General features: G+C 36.7%; 1 protein-coding gene across 1 annotated transcript in view; it reads left to right on the top strand.

The window, feature by feature from the left end:
• Positions 1-16,774, top strand: part of ARSJ (arylsulfatase family member J) — a 130,424-nt gene extending 113,650 nt beyond the window's left edge. The window contains exon 7 of the transcript XR_010126100.1: positions 16,375-16,774. The gene's annotated coding sequence lies outside the window, so the exon portion shown is untranslated. The remainder of the gene's footprint in view (positions 1-16,374) is intronic.
• Positions 16,775-22,691: the final 5,917 nt, after the last annotated feature.

The raw sequence follows: 22,691 nt of genomic DNA, 5'->3' as shown, positions 1-22,691 counted from the left end.
TTCAATAGTAATCATTCTATGACTGAAAATTATGATTAAACATAATTATTATCATTTTATAATTTAAGTTACTAGCACCCTTTATATACATATATTTGTATATGTAAAGATGCTAGCAACTGTTATATATATTTACACTGAAATATTTATTTTATATATTTAAATATATACTTGCTTATATATTTATATATGTGTATGTATACAGATGCTTCTTGACTCACAATGGAGTTATTTCCTGATAAACCTGTCATAGTCAATAATATCATAAATCAAAAATACATTTAATGCCCCGATAAACCTATTGTGAAGTCAAAAAATCGTAAGTTGAACTGCCATAAGTCAGGAACCATCTATGTATAACATACATATATATTATATACAACATATATATACACACAATTATATGTAACATATATATATACACACACACACATATCAAATCCTATAAGCAGCTCCCACACACATAATACAATGTGCCAGGCTCCCTTTTAAATACTTTATATATATAAATTAATTCTCTCAACAACGCTGTGTAATAGGTACTATTATTATCCTCTTTTTACTGAAGAAGAAACTGAGAAACAAAGAGGTTAAGTAACTTATCCAAAGTCATACGCGTTGTAGGTAGTGAGACTAGGATTTAAACCCAGGTGGTGCAGTATCAGTATCCACGCTCCTAACTATGTATAAAGGATATTTTAAGAGATTATAATTTTATTTGCAAATAAGGGACAGACTTTAGTAAATAGTGACCAGCCAACAACAACAATAAAATGCCAACCTAAGGCATCATTCATTCTTAAATATCTGACCAGGAAATGACGTGGTATGTGTTTGCCTGTATGTATCCTTGTGTCCTTTTGTTCGCTGCATGTAAGATAATCCTAAAGGCAGGTTAGGCAGCACTTTTTAGAAAAAGATTAGTTATTTTTTAAGGAACACGTACTGTCTATCCGTTTAGTTGAGAACTGGAAATTTTTTTTTACTTCCTAAAGGGATTTATAGACCCGAAGTATCTTTAGACATTCTCTTCACTTTGACATTTTTCATGTATTCAAATGTTTATATCTCTCAGGATTTAGTAGCCCCCCTACGTTTCTTATAAATTCTTCCCTACGCTTAACAGTGTGGATCAATCTTTTTCTCATTTTAGTTCCTATAGCACATATAGCATGTACCATTCATTGGCAAGTAAATATTTCTTGTCCTATGAAATCTTCTTCTGTCTCATTTTTAAATCTCATTTCATAGTTTGAATTCTTATCTCTTTAGCTTGACTGAAAACTCAGGGCTTCTACTTTTTTCCATAATGCATAGAATATTATAAAATAAATATTTGTTGATATGATTTTCATTAAATGAACTGGACAAGCTGTTTATTTAGCAAGTGCGGAATTCATGCCACAAGGAGATTACATTAATTATCTATGATTGCACTAATATTTTTTAAATGATCAAAGATTATATTTCCTCACTCTTGATGTAATTCCTATCTGCCTATAGATCATGCTACTTCTGCATTTGCAAAATAATTCTCAGTATCTCAGTCTTTTCGTCACTCTGTACTATAAAAAAAAGAAAATATAAATTCAGTTAATAAACATTAAATGAAAACAACAATGATTGAACTTAGCACAGAAATCTGGTGAAACCTATAAATGCCACTTCTATGTCACTATTTCATAGAATCATACTAAACAATTTTGCCTATTCTTTTTCTTGGGATGTTTTAATAGCCACTCATGAAGGTGGATGTATTAATCAGGGTTCCCTAGAAGGGCAGAACTAACAGGAGATGTACCTATTTATTTATAGATATAGATTATAGTTATTTTTATTTATAGATATAGATATCCTATTTTATTTATATATATATATATATATCTCCTGATAGAGTTTATTAAGTATTAACTTACATGATCAGAAGATCCCACAATAGGCCATCTGCAAGCTTGAGGAGGAAGGAGAGCCAGTCCGAGTCTCAAAACTGAAGAACTTGGAATCCAGTGTTTGAGGGCAGGAAGCATCCAGCACGGGAGAAAGATGTAGGCTGGGAGGCTAGGCCAATCTCACCTTTTCAAGTTTTTCTGCCTGCTTTATATTCACTAGCAGCCGATTAGATTGTGTCCACCAGATTAAGGGTGGGTCCGTCTTCCCCAGCCCACTGACTCAAATGTCGATCTCTTTTGGCAACACCCTCACAGACACACCCAGGATCAATACTTTGCACCCTTCAATCCAATCAAGTAGACGGTGTTAACCATCGCAGTGGGCAACTAGCAGTTATATAACATTCTCCTCCATTATGGTAAAATTTCTAAATGTGAAGCCACGCCTTCCTCCTTCACTAGCATATGGGAGCCTGGTGCCTAATCTAAAGGTGTAAATAAATATTTATTAATATCAAGCGCAAAATGAATGAATAAAGACCATTTACGTTGAGAACTTCTTCATGTATTATATTAGTTCCCACAGAAATGCTCTGAGATGGTTGCTGTTCCCATAAAAAGAAACAAACTGAGAGAGGTTAGCTGAGCTGCCCCTGGTTACAGAACCACTAGAATTGAAGTCTGTTTGCATTCTACAAGCTAACCTCACCTAGCGAATAATAGCTCTGAGCAGCCCTCCATCTTGGCTTTTCCAGTTTATATTTGAGTCCTTCTGCAACCACTAACTATTTTTTCTTTAAACTTCACAGGTGTCAAGAGCTCACATTTTTTATTATTTTAGGTAGTTGTGAAAGGATGTATTTTGTTACAAAAATTTAGTTGAATCTGTAAATATTCTGGAGGAAATTCTTACAGTACAAAGATCCCTAACCTGAGATTATAGTCCTATCTGATACTGCTACTATTTAGTCGTAAGTCAAGCTTTATATTGAAAATCAGGAAAAGAGAGCCAAGATTGTGTACTTTTGTAAAGAATTAAAAGATATTTGATAAATACTTGAGAGATGAATGAATTGATAAATTATACTGAGGTTCTGGCCTTGAAACTATTTGACTTATGAGATGACTTATTACTGGGTCAATAACTAGTGAACTACCTAACGTAAAAGATGGTTATTTTATTTTTTACTTTATTAGAATACTTGTACTACATATTCAAATTCTGAGCAGGAATGTTAAACATTTATCCATTTATCAGGTCTAAAACTTACAGCTGAATGAACTGAAAGAAATATTTCAAAATCACACTTAGGAATAATGATTCCTAAAAGATAAATAAAAAAGAATTCACTATAATGAAACAAAATAAGTAAAAATTGTTCTTAGCACATTAAATCTAATTTTTCTTTCTTTTAAACTACATTATTAATCTGTGTAAGTTTGGGACATTAAATTGAAAATATACTATATATACTAAAATAGACATACTAAATGTGCTAAATTGAAGATATACTAAAAATAAAGGACATTAGGTTTAGGACATTAAATTTAAAATATTCTAAAATAAATATACTAAAATATACTAAATTGAAGACATATTAAAAATAAAAGATACCTAAAAATGTGTAAAATGGTGGTTTCATTTGTGTCAGAGCATTCGAATGTGAAATTTTGTTCTATTTGATGTTACATTATTTCTTCTCATTCTTATTTTATATCCAACAGCCTAAGCTTCAGTACCAAATGACCCTCAGGCAAGAAAGACGGTACAGCAAAGTAATTTGTAAAGTAAAACTAACTTTTAGTGAATTCTTTAAGGAATTCACTGCTTCTTAACATTTCAAATTAACCTTTTCATGTCACGCATTATTAAAAGCAAATCCAGTTAAATTGCATAGCTTCTGTAAAGTAATTTCCCCTTGGACCTAGGTGCCATTTCTACCTCTCCAGGGAAAATGATATTTTTAAAAATTAAAATTAATAACAAACTTGAGAAATTATCATTTTAAACCTGTGTAATGCAAATATATATTTTGTATTTGAAACTATAACTTTCTTACACACCCATAATTTAAACAGCTCCCTTTAATCAAAAATACCTAAGAACATGACCTAATTCCCCCGTACAACCAAGACATGGATAACCATCAATGTAGAGAGTATCTAAAGAAATCTTATAATTACACTCTTATTTTTTAATATTTAATTTCTTTTTTCTTTTGGAGTCATTTTTTTAAACAAGAGAACGTAGGTAAAACAAGATGATGAATAAAATGAAGAGATAGTAGCAATAAAGTAATGAAGGAATTAATGTATTTTAAGCCATATGAAAGACATGATTTTTTTTAAGTGTTTAATATGGAGATAGTAGGAGGATTAGAAGTTGCAGGGTTACAAAGAAAAGAGGGATGAATAGTTGGAGCATAGTGGATTTTTAGGAGAGTGAAACTATTCTGTATCCTACTATAGTAACGGATATATATCATCTACATTTGTCCACATCCACAGAATGTACAAAACCAAGAGTGAACACTAATGTAAACTATGGACTTCAGGTGAAAGTGATGTGTCAATGCAGGTTCATCGATTGTAACATATGTACCACTCTGGTGCTGGATGTTGATAGTGAGGAGAATGTGCATGTGTAGGGGCAGGCAGGGCGTATGAGAACTCTCAGTAATGTCTGCTCAATTTTGCTATGATCCTAAAACTTCTCTAACAGGGAAAGTATTTTTTTAATATTAAAAACAAAGCAATGAATCCAAAGAGATAACGTTGGTCCACAGACACATTCCCCTTACTCCCTTTCTGGGGCCTGAGTAGAAGATTATCCTGAGATATAAAGGATCTCATATTCCATACTTGAGATTCAGAGCAATGCTTACTTTGCAACACTCATGCATCCTTCTAAATAGCCTTTTAAAATTTTAGTCATTTGTGTTCTTGTTTTCAATCAGTGCACATTTTTGAAAGCACTAGCTATGTACTAAGTTCATACCTTGTGTACAGGAAACATGCTCTACATGCAGTTAGAATACCTGAGTTTGAGCTCAGATTTGGCCCTCCTTGGCCTGCAGTATAGAATAAATCCTTTAAATGCCCTAAGCCTTACTTTCCTCATCTCTAAAATGGGGATAGCATCTACTCTGCTAACCTCAATAAATGAAGGTCAGATGTATAATGTGTCTTGTCTATAGGAAAAGCACTGAACAAGTGGATGTTATCATCATATTCCTAGTATCAGAGATTGTGTCTTATTTATTGTTTCTCATCTCTTAAGGTCCTTAGTACAATGCTTATCGTGTAGACAGTACTTAACAAATAATAAAATTAGAATCATGTCACATGTTCATGGATTGGAAGAATTAATGTTAAAATGTCCATATTACCCAAAGTGATCTACAGATTCAATGCAATCTCTATCAAAATTCCAATGACATTTTTCACAGAAATAGAAAAAATATTCCTAAAATTTATATGGAACTACAAAAGATTCCAAATAGCCAAGGCAATTTTGAGGGAAAAAAAAAAAACCCAGAGGCATTACTATCTGATTTCAAAAGCCATTACAAAGCTAAAGTGCTCAAAACAGCACTCTACTGGCATAAAAACAGACACATAGACCAATGGAACAGAATAGAGAGCCCGTAAGTAAACTCACACATTTATGATCAATTGACTTTGATCAAGGTGCCAAGAACACAGATAGGGGAAAGGACAGTTTCCTCAATGAATGGTGTTGGAAAAACTTTATATCCAGACACAAAGGAATAAAATCAGACACCTATCTCACACTTTATACAGAAACAAACTCAAAATGGATTAAACACTTGACTTGAAACTGTAGAACTACAAGAACAAAAAGCAAAAATAGACAAATGGGATTACGTCATACTAAAAAGTTTCTGCACAGCCAAAGAAACAATAAACAGTTAAGAGATAATCTATGAAATGGGAGAATGTATTTGCAAACCATACATCTGATAAGGGGTGAATATCCAAAATATAAAAGGAACTCAAACAATTGAATAGTAAGAAAATAAATAAAACACTTTAAAAATGGGCAAAGGATCTGAACAGACGTTTCTCATAAGAAGACATACAAATGGTCAACAAGTATATGAAAAAATGCTCAACATCACCAATCGGGGAAATGCAAATTAAAACCACAATGAGATATCACCTCACATCTGTTAGAATGGCTATCATCAAAAAAAAAAAGATAAATGTTGGAGAGAATATGCAGAAATGGGAACACTTGTACACTGTTAGTAGAAATGTAAATCAGTACAACCACCATGGAAAACAGTATGAGGATTTCTTAAGAAACTAAAAATTTAACTACCGTTTAATCCAGCAATCCCACTACTATCTGCTCAAAAGAAAAGAAATCATTATATCCAAAAGACCCTGCAAACCTATGTTTATTGCATCACTACTCACAAAAGCAAAGTCATGGAATTCACATAAATATCCATCAATGGATGACTGAATAAAGAAAATGTGATATATATATATATATAAAATGGAATACTGTGCAGCCATAAAAAAGAATGAAATCATGTCTTTTGCAGCAATGTGGATGGAGCTAGCGCCCATTATCCTAAGTGAAATAACTCAGAAAGAGAAAAATTAAATACTGCATGTTCTTACTTATAAGTGGAAGCTAAACAATAGGTGTATGTGGATATACAAAGAGAAATAACAGACACTAGGAACTACAAAAGTGGGAGGGTAGGAAGAGGGAAGGTTGCAAAATTGCCTATTGGGTACAATGTTCACTATATGGGGGATGAACACACTCAAAGCCCAGGCTTCACCACTGTGCAATATATCCATGTAACCCCTGAATGCTTTAGGCCCAGTCAAGCCTTCAGATGACTGCAGCCCTGGCTAACATTTGACTATAATCTCAGGAGGAACCCTGAGTCAGACCCACCAGGAGAAGCTGCTTCTGCATTCCTGACTTTAAGAAAACTTTTGAGATAATAAACATTTATTGTTTTAAGCTGCTAGATGTTGAGGTCATTTGTTATGCAGAAATAGATAATAATACAATGATACTATGATGAAAAATAATGTTGTTATGAAAAAATACTATAAATGAAGAATTTTATATTATCTTTATATTTTGGCATAGAGAGTTTGGCAAGTAACTGGGAGCTTTTGCTTATAGAACCATTGAAGACTCAAACTGAAAAGATACAATTCTGTTAGAAATACTGGGAAATATAAATGGGCCATATAACTTGATTATAGTCTTGGCCTTGACCCTGCCCAGTGCCATAATGCATCCCACTTGGGCAGTTCATTATCATATAATTTTGGACCAGCCTGTCTGGCACTCAGTAAGTATTTGTTGAATGAGGGAACAATAGGAAAGATGAGGAAACATGTAAGTCTGAGGAGAGTACAGACACCCATGTTAGAGACTGCCTACTTTGTGCCAGACATTGTGATGAGGACTTCCCATGAATAAACAAGAAAGTCCTTATATTATTCAAGACAATTGATTTGAAATTATCCACTGTCTAAAACTCGTTTGGGAAGAGGGTAAATAGAGAAAAGGAATCTGCTGGAAATAAAAAATATGTATGTATCAGGCAGAACAGAATAATTAATTATATGAATCAAATAATCCTAGAAAGTGTGCCTTGTCAATATCTCAAATGAAAGATGTTTTCCTAGACTATGTGATTTTTTTTACAAAGAGAGAAAATCTTAGTAAACCAGTTTGAATTATTGGAATGCAGTTTTCACTAGTGTTCATTTAAAACTACCTGATGCCCAAAACAATTGCATGAATGAGACCTGCTTGCTTACCAATATGTTTACTATTGCCAGTATAATTATAGATTTTATTTTAAAGTTTGTTCTTTATGTCAGCATACTGACCTAAAGTAAACTTAAAGATAAAATAAAATGATGATAAATTAAAATTTAAAGATGTTAAAATATGTATTGGTTAGATACAAAAATATTTTGTTTAAACTGTGTACTTTAATAATTTAAAAATATGTATTCCATTAAATGTCACCCCCATTAGGATCTAAATATATTGTTCGAGTTCTGAAAGAAGAAATTTGTGCTTAGAAATAGACCCAATTATTTATTTTCACATCCTTTCTCTTCCACCTTCCATCCTTTCTCTTCTACCTTCAACTTCCTTCTACCTTCCATCCTTTCTCTTCTACCTTCAACTGGAGTAACAATCTTGCTACCTATGAGGACTAAATATTCATCTATCAAATGACTTGAACCAGGTGGGGTGGCTCACACCTGTAATCCCAACCCAGGAGGCAGAGGTGGGAGGATCACTTGAGGCCAGGAGTTCAGGGCTGCAGTGAGCCATGATAGTGCCACTGTACTCTTAGCTTGGGCAACAGAAGGAGACCTCAAGCCTAAGAAAAGTTAAAAATAACAGAATAAACAAATGACTAATTTAGAACATGTTAGCACACTTTTGAATTTTGTTGTTATACAACTCATGTTCCTTCTAATTCCAAAATCTATATACCTTTGAATTATACCTTTTACCCAAACAATAATGGCAATTAAAGATAAATAAATAAATGGAACTATAATTTATATAAAGATTCTGAGCACACATCTTTTATACACCTGGTTCAGCTCAATCATATGCCATACCTAAGAGGAATTCCATGGCACGCAAGCGGCATTCACAGAATGACTTTCAGAACTGCCCCTCCATATCTTGCTCTTTTTTCTTGTTATCCCATGGTGGACCTTCGCCTTGTTCCCTGGTTTCCTTGCTGCTCAGCTTGACACACTGATTGGCTGCCATCCCAGTTCCAGATTTTGGCTTGATTCCCAGAACTCGAAATCACAGCTCTTCTTCATAACTTCATCCCAAATTATTAACTGATAATGAGCTCTTTTTTGGAAATGACTCCCGCCCTGCTGCAGTACACACTGGCCTCCCGGTGGCTGACATTTGGCTAGGCCTGGCCTGCAGAGTAGGCATGAGATATTGTAGGTTTGGCATACTTGCATATGTGAGAGATTATCCACCCGTGATCTGCATGCTGTTGTTGGACCTGTCCAGTAGAAACTGAGCCTCTCGCCATCTCCAATTCTCCCTATATACCAGTCTCTAAGGAGATCCTGTTTCTGAAAGTGCCTGCTTCAATATCTCTCTCAAGTGCCAGATCATTTACTCTCAGTCAAACCCCTAGGTCTGAAAAGTAAGAACAATCACATATTCAAATATATCCACACCTAATTAAAAAAAGTGAACTTCTGCCCCTGAAAAGAAAAGTTAAAACAAAACAAAAAACACGAGTTGGTAACTTGGCACCCAACATTAAATTTGCCAATTCCTGATATACACAAACACACAAACAATCCAGAGTGCATTGACTCAAGCAAATGAGTGATCGAAGCTCATAGCAAAATCTTTAGGCCTTCAGTTTCTAAAACCTGGCAAGAACTACCTGGAAAGGAATATGTAAGAAAAATGACTCTGAGATCAATATTTTCCCTGTGTGAAAGGAGCTTGTATGCAAGAATCTATAGAGGGAAAACAACAACAACTTTGCACTTGGCCTGTGAGTGTTTTATCTCTTCACATGGCCACATACTGGTATATCCCAAAGAAGCTGCAGGAAATGAATGGAACCTGGCAGTTAATGCAATTCAGCTTATCCATTCATTCAACAATTATCTTTTGCACCTCCACAATGTGTGGATCATCAATGCCCTTGCGTTCACAGAGCTTACATTCTCCTGTAGGAGACAGACAGACAAGAATCAAATAAATAAGTTAAGAACACTTGACAAGTAGTGCTAAGTGCTGAGGAGAAAAATAATAAAGCAGGTTAAAAAGGAGTGTTGTAAGTGCTGCTATGTTAAACTGTGCAGCTGGGGAAGAACTTTCTTAGGCACTGTCATTTGATCAGCGGTCAGAATGAGGCAAAACAGAGGAAGCTGTGCAGGGGTGTGCAGGGAATTTCAGGCAGAAGTAATGAAGAATGTGAAAGTACAGGAACAATATGCTGGGAGAGTACAAGGAACAGAAGAAGGACCAAAGCACCTGCAACAGAGAAAGAAAGGTAAGAAGTGGTAGAAAATTATTTCAGAAAGGTAGCCAGAGGCCAGATAACATAGATCCTTACAAGCTGCAATAAAGGCTGCAGTTTTGGGGTTTTTTTCCAAGTGCCACTGGAAGCCACTTTGGGGAGACTCAGTTATTCCTCACAATGTTTCACTTGTCTATAACAGAATTACACACTCATATCCTTTGCCATATTTTGTTGCAGTGTCCTCCTATGGAAGTAGAGTATATTTCCTCATACCCTTGATGCATGTGACTTGCCTTGGCCAATGGAATGTTAACAAATGTGACTCAGAAGCCTTAAATATGCTCACATTGGCTGTCTAGGCTTCTGGAGACTTTACCTTGATTAGCATCTGGTATGGTTTGGCTGTGTCCTCGCCCAACTCTCATCTTGAATTGTAGCTTCCATAATTCCCATGTGTTGTGGAAGGGACCTGGTAGAAGGTAACTGAATCACGGGGACAGGTCTTTCCTATGCTGTTCTCATCATAGTGAATAAGTCCCACGAGATCTGATGGTTTTGCAAAGGGGAGTTCCCCTGCACCTGCTCTCTTGGCTGCCACCATATAAGATGTGACTTTGCTCCCCATTCATCCTCTGCCATGATTGTGAGGTCTCCCCAGCCATGTGGAACTGTGAGTCAATTAAACCTCTTTCCTTTATAAATTACCCAGTCTCGGGCATGTCTTTATTAGCAGTGTGAGAACAAACTAATACATCATCCGAAGAAAAGGCTCCAGGTCACTGCCTCTTCAGCAAGGGCTCCAGAATAAGATTCATGGAACACACCAGAACCCATCATAAAGCCTGAAGCAGAGCTACCTCAGCTGCCTGTGGGTGAGAAAAATGAATGCTATTGTAAACTACTAAAAGTTATGGCGGTTTGTTAAGCAGAATTGTTGAAGCAAGAGCTGACTGATACACCATTGGAGGGTTTAAATGGAAAGAATAAGGTAATCTGAATTGTATTTGTAAATGACTCCTCTGACAGTTGTTTAGAGAGTAGATGGGTGAAAGACAAGAGGGCATACAGGAGACCAGTTCAGAGCCTGCTGCAAAAATCCAGGTGAGAGATGGTGGTGGCTTAGACCAGAGTGAGAGTGGTGGAGTTGACAGGATTTGTTGATGAATGGAATGTAAAGTGTGTGATAAAGGATAGTTACAGCATTGTCTTATAGCAATTTTATCATCCAGCTTGTTATTTTATCCATCTCACCAGCCCAGCCTACATTTATACGCATAAAAATCAGCATATAAAGAGTGTTTTTGTCAATTGCTGTATATCCAGGGACACAGTTGCTATAGCAGCCAAGCAATTCTCTTTGGGTAGCCAGGTGGAAACCAAATCATCTCGAAGAATCCTAGAACTTAATAGGGAGATTTTTCTCCAATGCCATATGACAAACTTCATAATTGTCTTTTTAAATTTTTTACAAGACTATCTAAATCAGAAGGCTCTGGTCTGGCACATAATTATCTCTTCTAGAAACAACTCTTTTCCCATTGTGCAGTTTGTGCTGAGGATTTCATAGAGGTTGCCTCTCCCCCAGGCTTACTCTGTCAGATGCTAGGGCATCTCTCTCCTCCACTGAGTGAGTGCCTGTCTTGCAGTTTCTGCAGCGGCACAGGCAAGCATATAATCCTCATTCATAGCCGGGGTTTTGCCGCAAATCTTTATCTTCTCTCCTAGCTTAGAAAACTAGGTCAGAAAACACTGGAGCCTCGAAGACCACCTGGCCTCACTTTTGTCACTCTTCCTTCAAACTAAGAGCCACACTAGGCCAGGCGCGGTGGCTCATGTCTGCAATCCCAGCACTTTGGGAGGCCAAGGCAGGCAGATCATGAGGTAGGAGTTCAAGACCTGCCTGACCAACATGGTGAAACCCTGTCTCTACTAAAAATACAAAAATTAGCCGGGTGTGGTGGCATGCACCTGTAATCTGAGTACAGGAGGCTGAGGCAGGAGAAACACTTGAACCCGGAAGGAAGGCGGATGTTGGAGTGAGCCCAGATTGCGCCACTGCACTCCAGCCTGGGTGAAAGAGCGAGACTCTGTCTCAAAAAAAAAAAAAAAAAGAAAGAAAAGAAAAGAAAAAGAAAGAGCTACACTAGTCTTGGCAGTCTAATCTTCTCTCTCTTTCTCATATGGCTCGATCTAGTACTCATCTAACTAAAACCAAGATCTCCTACCTGCTTAAAGTACGCCCACATCAAAGCCCTCTGCACTTGGATGACAAATAAAGATAGCCTCCAGAACTCCTACCTTTATAATCCCCTGTCTCCCATAAAAGCTTTAGTCTCCAACTCCCATGGGCTGAGTGACACATTGTCTTACAGTGCACCCCACCATCTGCATGTACATATAATATAACCATTTTTGGTGCTTCTGTGTCTATTGTGTCCACAGTGGTCCTTGACGGGCATTTGCATTCCTCCTCCTTGAGGAGATCAGAATGACAGAGGAACAGTAGTTGCCAACACTGATGAACATATTATTTCCATTTCTAATATCCACCTTACATCAAAGTACTATTTTACTATTGTTTCTTACGGCATTCAGAATCAAACAAATTTTTTAAATGCCTAGTGCCGACCTGCCAGCCCTGAAAGGAGTTGGTCTGGTAGATCAAATAAAGAACTAATATCTAAAGCTCATGGCTGCTCATAGTAGACAGCATTGATGTAGGAAATGACAGCTAAACATTCATTAAACTTATTAAAGTCCTAAGGAACTCAAGACTACTCAAAATAAATTGCATTTTGCCACAAAGAATTTAAGGAGAAATTTCCTAGGAAAGAGTTTAGAATTGCTTGCAATCTGTAGGAGGTATACATTTCCTTCATTTTAAGAGGAAATCTCACAAATGTTCAAGAGAGATTTATTGTCTGTAGTTTCTATGCAGCCAGTAAGTGCAAGGAAAATAAGATGTCTTATTGGTAAGAAAGCTGTTACTTGTTCTTGTATCCTTGGTAAGTATGAACATGCAATACCATAGGACAATCAAATCCACATGTGGAAATGCTAATTAGGCACAAAATCTGCACAATGCAATCACAGTCTTCAGGGAAATCATTCCACCTCATGCTACATACATCATAATTCTCTTTTCCTTCCTATTCTGGGAAACGTGTACCACGTTGCTTCTTCAATTGCATTAGAGGTCATAAAGGACAAATGCCCTTAAATGTCTCATCTAAAATCACAAGAATCTAGTTAAACTAAAAGGCTAATGTCACGGGTTTTCAAGACAGCCTAACATTCTCTGGAGACAATGTCATTAAGACATTATTGTTATATCTTGAATGGGAGAGAAGCGATGGATTCTTCATCTTTAGAGAGAGTTAAACTATATTTGTCTAATGCTCTCTTGAGTTAAAACTTTGGGGAGTTAAAATATGTAGGTAAGTTTCACTATTAATTCCCATAGGACCTTGAGCAATTTTCCATTCTTGACTTCTGTGTATTCATTGCCTCTGTGGTCATGAGCACTGTGTGTTTGTGCTCTTTCTCAATGAGGAGGTCAGAATAACGAAGGGGTGAGGAGGTGCCAAACCCTCTGTGGACTTAATTTTTCTACTCCTTATTCTTACTATACAGCACTGAGTACACTGTGGTTAGATAGTAAAGAAGGAGATAAAGGCTTAGAAAACAAAGAATAGGAAATGTCTCCTGAAGTTGTACAAACACTCTTAAAATCAACATACATATTTGAATCAATGCTTTAAAACATAGAAAATATATACATGACCTCAATCTCCAATTTCCTATTAGATATTTCTAGCAGCATGTCCCTCAGGCACCTCTATCCAAACATGTTCAAAACCATACCTAGTATTTGTTTTTTCATTAAGCAAGTCTTCCTTCTAAGCTCCCTATCTCAACATTTATCTCACCTGGTCAACCAAGCTAAAAACTGCAGCGTTGTCCTCTATTCCTCTCTCCTCCACCTCCTTTGTCCCACTGCTCAATAAATCAGATATTCTGCCTCGAAGAATCTCTCACATTTATTCATTCTTTTTAATTTCTATGGTCACTGCCAAACCTTCACCATCTCTCATTTGGAGTATAAAGAAACTTCTTAGATTCTCTGTCATTTATCTCTCATTTCCCTCCAACCTACCTAGCATAGCTACCAGAATTATCTTGCTGAAACACTTTTTTGATAATGTATTCACTAACTTAAAAACGTACTTTGGTGACCTCCTGTTGCCTGTGGTTTGTTAAAATCAGCTGTTTCAACAACTATTTTGTGAGTCTCTACTACTAGTATGAGTGATGAAGTTCATTAGATACGGCAAATACAAAGATGAAAAGGCATGGACTTGCAAGTTGCCCACGGAGTAATTCCAGGAGAGTCAGATATGTTAACAGCTCTTTACAACACACTGCAATATGTGCAGCCACAAGAGCATGTGCAAGGTACAGAGACAGTACGGAATATGGAGTGATCATCTATTTTAGGGACTTCAGAATGGAAAGATACTGAGTTTGGGATGGGTCTGACAATTAAAAGAAATGGCATATGGAAAGTGCATAAGAATAAAACTGCACTCCAGGAACTATTAGTTGCAATTATTTTTTATTGCTGGGAATCAAGAACGGAGACAAAAAGCACTGGAAATGAATAATAGTCTTGGGTGTGGTGTTGGGGGTGATAATGCGGGTGAGGTGGGAGACCGGGGAGTAGTGAAGGCACAAGAACAAAGGGGTGTGGTGAGGGATAATACTTAGGTTGAAATAACCAAGTAAGGTCCCAGTTCAGAGTAGAAGTTGGGAACAAGAGCTAAAGATATGCTTATTAAATCCAGGAAATAGACTCATCTTTTAGGGAAAAGACATGGTCTCCCAAGAAGTCTGGAAGACTCAGGCTATAACCCACTAAAGAAAATTGAGATGCAAGCTTCAAAAGTAAGATAAAACCCATAGAAGTGTGATGTCAGAGAAGACAAGAAAAGAAAATGATTTTTTTAAAAAAACTGTGATTAATACTATCTCACTCTAGCATCACACTCTGACCCCAGCCTACATACTTAGCCTCACTCAACTCCTGCCACTTCTCCATTCTTTCCCAATCCTCTCTAGCTCTAGTAGTAATAATAATAATAATTCTAATGATGTAGCTATCTTTGATTTTGCATTTGTAATGTGAAATATGCTATGTGATATGTGCTTTGGTATTTTTGCTCATTTAATTCTCACATTTTGTCAGCATTATTTTTACCCCCATTTAACAGAAGAAGAAACCAAGGCTAAGATATTAAAGGCTTACAAGATTACATAACCAGTAATGCAGCAGAACCAAGATTTAAGCCTAGGCATATTTTAGCTACACTAAACCATGTGCCAATCCCAAATATGTCCAAATGTTTTCATGTCTTCCTAACTTTGTACTTGTCTAAATTAACGTTCATATACCCACGCTGTTTGATGGAATCCCATTCCTTGTTAGAAACACAACTCAAATGTTACTTCTTTGATGACGCCTTTCTGTGCCCTGTCTTTTCTCTGGATGGTATTGCCACCTCCTTCCTATGTGTCAATAATGTATGTGGTAGGTGGAATGAACCCTCACAAAGAGGTCCATGCCCTTATCCCTGAAACCTGTGAATATGTTACATGGAATATTACATGAACATTATATGGCAGATAAAATTAAGGTCACTGGACATTTAAATAAAGAGATTATTGTGCCTTATCCAGATGGGCCCAATATAATCACACAAACTCTGAAAAGCAGAGAAACTTCTCTGGCTGCAGTCAAAGAGATGTTAGAAAAGAAGTCCGAGAGACTGAAAGTGTGAGAGGGACTCAACCCACCATTGCTAGAGGGGACCACATGGAAAGCATGAGAAAGAATGCAGGCAGTTCAGGGAGCAAAGACTAGCCCTTGGGTGACAGCCAGCAAGGAGGCAGAGACCTCCAACCTTCCAACAAGAGAGTTAGTTCAGCCAACAACATGAACAATCTTGGAAGCAGATTCTTCCCCAGAGCTTCTAGTAAGGAAAGCAGCCTAGCCAGAACCTTGATTTTAGCCTTGTGAGACCCTAAGCAAAGGACCCAGCAGGGCTTACATGAACTTCTGACCTACGGAAACTGTTAGATAATAAATTTGTGTTGACATCAAATCTGTGGTAATTTGTTATGGCACTAACAGAAAAGTAATGCAACATGCCATATCATGTTCAAATTCATTATTTACAGATTTTTAAAATACTTATTAGAAGTTTGGTTCATTGAGTAAAGGAATCTCATGTTATCCATGAGGCTTTTGTCCTTAAGATTATGACTGGCCCAGGAAACAAGTGCAGTCAAAGTGAAAAGGAATTCACTGGAAGATCTTTAGGCTGCTCATATCTGCCTCTTAAGGGATCTTCATATTGTAGCTTGTTTTTTACTTTGTTTTTTAGCTCCATCTGGATATAAGCATGTCTTCCTGCGTGCTTGAAACAGCATCTCCTTATTACCAAGGCTGCAAAATGAATATGATACCGTTCTCTCCTCAAGAATCTCAGACATCATGACTTAAAGGCTACTCCAACTAACTGAGTTATTTTGTTGTCAAAGGCCTCTATAACCTGGTCCTAATCACAAGCTCCATAGCTTGCTCACTTCCTTGTCTGCCTGACAGCTGGTTGCCCTGCTGTCTTCTAAAACATAAGGTGGTTAGTGGACCTGGGGTATCTGAGTTCGCTCAGGGCCCACCAGTTTTCCCTGCAAAAAGCTACAATCCCCACTGAGGTCTTATGCTCAAGCAGTCAACCATGTTGTCCTCAACTATGGATAATTCCCCCAGCCCACCCCAGTGGTGACCTTCCAGGTACATTTATCAGCAAGCATTAGGCTTTCCACTTCATTTTCTTGTGTGAAAGAGTTCTGCTAGTTCATAGCCTCCTTTTTCTGGGAGTGGCATCTACCTGCCTCCCTTCACTGAAGATATGATGCTGCAGAAAACATGATTTATAGGTTAAGGAAATAAAAACACATTGATTTAATAATGTCAAAATTTTCTTTTTTTACAGTCCAAGAATATTTTGGAATCTAGTTTTTTGTAGCCATTTAAAAATTCAAACTGCCTTTATTTCTTGGACTCCAACGTGCCCTGATTCCTCATGTGAAACACAAGGACAGGAATAATGACTCAGCTGTGGGAGGAATGAATGAGTTAGTAGATGAAAAGTGCTTTGAACCAGCAACTACACTTTGAGGAATACATTATATAGACCTAAAAGCATTAGTAAATAAGAATATATGTATAAGGATTTTCAGGGCAACATTGTGGTAGCAAAAAATAAAATGGGAAAAAAATATCTATCCAACTGTGTATTGTTAAACAGATGTGGTACATACACATTATGGAACATTATGTGGTTGTTTTAGACATCTCTTGGGTATCATCTCACATACTCTCAAGTCCACATTTTACTCCAGCTGTCGCTGTAGCAACCAGATGCTTGCAGGTATGATTGACAGTACTTTGCTTCAGCTGCATGGCACACTTCCTGCTTTGTTCCCAGAGTCTCTCTGTCAACACTTTGGGACATTTGTAAGTATTAACTCAGCCATTCCAACACACATGCAAACCTGAAATTGCAAAGGGCATGGGACATACCCTGGCCACAAGAGAGTGGGAGCCCATAGGTAAGTGGCTTCTCTTCTGTCCCTTGGGCGGATCACTCCAAGATGCATTCTACACTGCTCTGCAAAATCCCCAGTTTCCCACAGTTCTGACCAGCTTCATATTGAGCCACTCCTCCCCTGCTTCACTCTTTCCCTCCTCCTCTGCTTCACTATTTCCCTCCTCGTCTGCTTCACTATTTCCAGTCCTCCACTCCTGGTCCTTGGGATCACTTTCTAGAATAAACTCCCTGTAGACAAGCCTTTATCTGAGATCTTTTGTGAGAACCCAGGCTGAAACAGGAGCGATTTTTTAAATGAGAAATACATCTATCTGTTGACCTATAGAGCTGTCCATAGTGAATTGTTAAAGGATGAAAACAAGTTGCAAATTCATGTGTGTTATGTCATTTATAAAATCAAACAACACTAGCATGTCTTTGTATGTGTTTCTATAACCTTGGAGTTGTTGGCTTTGGTCTCCTCAAAGAGGTAGAAAGAAATCATTAGCTTTTCCTTAACAATTTTTTCCTTGTTTCACTAGCTGCAGTGAGCACATATTAATTTCACAGCTTAAAATACTTGGAAAGGAAAATGGTGTTTAAAATTAACATCAAATCAACGTCCCAGGAAAAAGAACTTCCAACCAGATGATAAGGAAGATAGCTGTAATGCTGGACTTGAGCTAAAGTAAGAACTCTATGATATGCCTTTTTATTAACCTAGGATAAAACAATAATTTCTTGCTTGAGTCTATATGTGTAAAACAAATACCCAAAACTACACTCACAAAACTAACATCCTGTTTGTGACTGAGGTACACTCCAGAGATCCCTGAATGAAGAACGAGCTACTCAATAAGGACTCAGAATGATTAACAGATAAGCAAATGGAAGTCTGTTCCTGCAGTGTTTCCAAAGGTGTATACAGAAGGGGATTTGTTGCAGAACGAGACCAGTGATTCTCAACAGAAGCCTGATTAAAAAAGTGAAGGATTTCACAAAAGAAATTTTAAAACTGCAGCAAGGCTAGCATCATCTTCAGTATAAATCTCTTCAAACTTTGAACAAAGAAGCCAACAGTAAGATTCCATAAAAGATTTTATAAAAAGTTAAAATCTAACCTGAATAAATTTCCATTTGCCTCATTTATTTTTTATTCCTTTGTGGGTTCATTAAGAATTACTTTAAGGGAAAGGGCATTGACTATGGATGTGTTTTAAGGAAAATGCTTTTGAATACCTCCCCAAAAGGCTGGATCTCATCTGGTTCCACTAGTTAAATATGCATGGGGTGAGGGAAAAAATCCTTCAAAATCATAAGAGACAAAAGAATGAAAGAAATATACTCTAAAAGACATACTCTCTAAAGAAATAGTTGACATCTGACATCCAATTATAAGTTTATTTTTCTATGGCATAAAATAAGTGGTCCAAGTGGTCAAAGGCTGTGATGCAAAAGCTAAGATGATTTACCACTTTGATGGCTAATTTTATACGTCAACTTTGCTGGTCCATAGTGTCCAGATATCTTATCAAACATTATTGTGGATGTTTCTCTGAGGATGCTTTTGAGTGGGATTAACATTTAAATCAGTTAACTTTGAGTGAAGAAGATTGCCCTCCATAATGTGGATGAAGGCCTGAATAGAACAAGAGTGACCCACCAGAAGCAAGAAGGAATTCTCCAGCAGACTGCTTTGTACTTCAACATGGACTCTTCCTGGGTCTCCAGCCTGACCGCTTTTGGAATGGAACTGTAACTCTTTCCTGAGTCTCTAGCCTGCCAGTCTCCCTCATCAAATTTTGGACTTGCCAAGACTTCACAATCATGTGAATTAACTTTTTAAAATAAAGATATATATATATACACACACATAGATAGATAGATAGATAGATAGATAGATAGATAGATACATAGGCTGATGATAGATAGATACACAAACACACACATATCATATTGGTTTTGTTTCTTTAAAGAACCATGACTGATACAACCACAATATACTCAAATGCTCTGGAAAGTTAATTGTGTCATTAATATAATCAATGTTGTTTATGATAGCAAATATTCACAGAATGCTTACTATGTTCCAGGAACTGTTCTAAGTGCTCTACAAGTGAACTCATTTATTCCTCACAATAATGCTAATGAAGCTGTCATACCCATTTTACAGTTGAGAAGACTGCAGCACAGAGAGCACATTGTGCAGCGTTAAACTGCTTAGTAAATAGCAAAGACACTTATGAATTTACAGGTGGTGTTTCATAGCCCACACTCCTACCAGAATGTTGATTGTCCCCAAAGAAACAACTCTGTGTAAAGACACAATCCTAAGATAAAATTTGATATCCTTGTTATCCTGAATTCAAAACCTCCAGATTTCCAGCTAGGAATGATCTTCTTTTACTTGTTCACTTCTATTTTCCTGTCCCCAGACATGCAGAACTTTCACATTTCTAGGCAGGAGTTTTGCTATAACCCTCATCCTAGTTCTGACTTCCCTTGAAGAGCCATCATTGTGAACCTTTTACTCTTCGTAAGTGGCAGTGGAGAGGGGTAAGTAGCTGCATGTATGGAATCACAAGCCCAAGCTCAGTCCTGGCTCTGACATTAGTAGGCCTGTGAGCCATGGCAAGTAACTTAAACTCTCTTAGTCTCTTTGTTCATAAGTGGAGTGATACTAATATCACCTACCCATTGGGTTCTTGTGAGGGTAATAGAAGGTAATGCTAGGAAAATACCTAAAAGAGTGCCATGCACACAAACAGCACACAACAAATATTTATCATTTTCCAGCCCTAAAATTTACCAGCCCTGAGCCACATTTCCTCTGGGCCCTGTTATTCCTTTAACACACCAATCTGATAGCTTTAGCCTTAGAAAGGAAGATCCTACCTGCAAGGAAACATATTTTCATTTCAGGCACTTTCTAGAAACAAAATGCCTTATCCAATGATAAGTCTCTATACACTGATATATAATAGGCCTTCTTTTGCCTGCATCCTGCTTACCACTCCAAAGAGCTCACTTCACAGGAGAAGTGCCCACTATTCTAGCAGAGTATAAATTCCTAGGGAACGTATAACAGTAGAGTAGAACATGCAATTCCCACTGTGGAAAGTAAATAAAAGGAACACAATTGGACAATTCCATTTAAATGGCACTTTAGACTCGATTGTATAAAATTAAGCTCATATGTTTTTTTTGTCTATACTACTCTTATTTGCATGGGGATGGAAATTAGAAACTCACATACATCACACATTCTTCATTCTCCCTTGTAATTTCATGATTAATCATGAAATTATGTCCAGACCACATATTTGCTTTTACATTCCTTTCTCCTATACCATTCACATCATAGACATCCTATCCACCATTAAAGAGACCTTTAGCCTCCATTTCAGTTCAGCTTGCACAACACTATACACTGAATTTTCTGATTATTACAACTTTATACTTTGTAGATAGCTAATAAAGATGCAAAATAAATCTTACCTATAGACATGCAAATATTCCATCCAGTGAAGAGACACTCTCCTTATTCTAAAACAACAGTTTTGCCTCCATTTGCACATTCATTTCAATATTCCCAATCAATAAATGTGTCTGTTCTTTGAGTTTTTTTTAACATTTGCCTTTTCCCTTTATTATGAGTTACATCATCTTTTTTTCAGACAAAAGTTAAAATTTATTTCAATAGTTCAAAGTGCAAATATAGCAAGTCAGTTCACAAAGTTTCAAGATACAGTTTTAATGACAATGGAAATTTGATATATAAAAATGAAAGGGTAGACAGCAGAAATAAAGCTTCTCAATTAAAAAAATGCAACTAACTTGAAAAATCTTTAGACTAAAATACTCCACTTACATCAAGAAATGCTTTAATTCATAGATGCCAGTACTGCGCTGCAATCAAAAAGGACTCTTCAAAGAGAGAATCAACCCAAACTGTCAACTCCAGATAACAATGGAAGTTCTTGGTGTTGGTTTTTCCTGATTTGGAAACTTCAGTCATTCACTACTATCAATTGATAAGGTTCAATGCATGACATTTTGATCTTTAGGCAAATTCTAAATGATGTTTAAAGTTAAATATAAAGCCAACACCACTATTAAGGATTTCTGAAATGACCAGTATATATCTAAAAGATTTTTCAAGTTACTTGCAATTTGGAACTTTGTATAATTATTCAACATATAATTATACATTTTATTTTATTTCATATAAAATGCATATAGTTCCATGCATTTTAAAATGGTTCTTGTGGAGGATTCTCAGGTAAAAGTGAATCTACATACTCCACAGCCAAGGATACTGAACTAAAGATGCTGACACTTCCATTTGTTGCCATTTTTCAAATCTCTGCAGACAGCCTTGTAATTCTGGACGGCCACGAGGTGACTGCAGGCCACCGTCACTATATCATGTTTAATGAATGTTTATTTTCTTCCTTGTAGGAGAGTCATGTTTTTTATCTTTCTTTAAAATTTGTTTTTACCACCATGTTGATTATCCACTTTACAAACTTTCATTGCCTCTTTTGATGATTAAGATCCAACTTCTTAAATTAGCCTTCAAGCTTCTTTACCACCTGGATACAAGCTATCCTCATTTTTTTTTTTCATTTTGCCCTTACACACATATTCCCTTTAGCTGGGAGACATATTTGCTGTCCTGAGCATGTCTTGAGGTTATAGTCCTGCCTCTAGATTTAGTTTATTGTATCCCTCCCGGCCTTTACCTCCTGTTCATCCTTCAGAAACAAGCTCACTCTCACCACTTCTATTAAATCTTCCAAAACAACACCACACAAATTCCTCTCTCTGTAAAGAATTTAGTGCTGTCAGTATTCTTGTGAGACTTTATAAGTTGTTCTTGATTTCTTTAAATATATATCTTTTTGTCCCAGGGACCATATACTTGTATTTTCCATATCTGCCAAAGTACCCAGCCCAGTGTCTTGTACCACCCATCAATTAGTGGTTAAAGAATTAATTGACAAGACATCTTGGGGAGAGAAAAACCCTCTGTCACATTCCCAGTCTCCCACAATACACCAAAAGTATGTGCTCCACTTATAAGATCTAACACTTTTTATAGTTTG

Source organism: Pongo pygmaeus, chromosome 3 (assembly GCF_028885625.2).
Source record: "Pongo pygmaeus isolate AG05252 chromosome 3, NHGRI_mPonPyg2-v2.0_pri, whole genome shotgun sequence".
NCBI lineage: Eukaryota > Metazoa > Chordata > Mammalia > Primates > Hominidae > Pongo > Pongo pygmaeus.
Note: the sequence above shows the minus strand (reverse complement) of the source record. Positions and strands in the feature narration are given on the sequence as shown.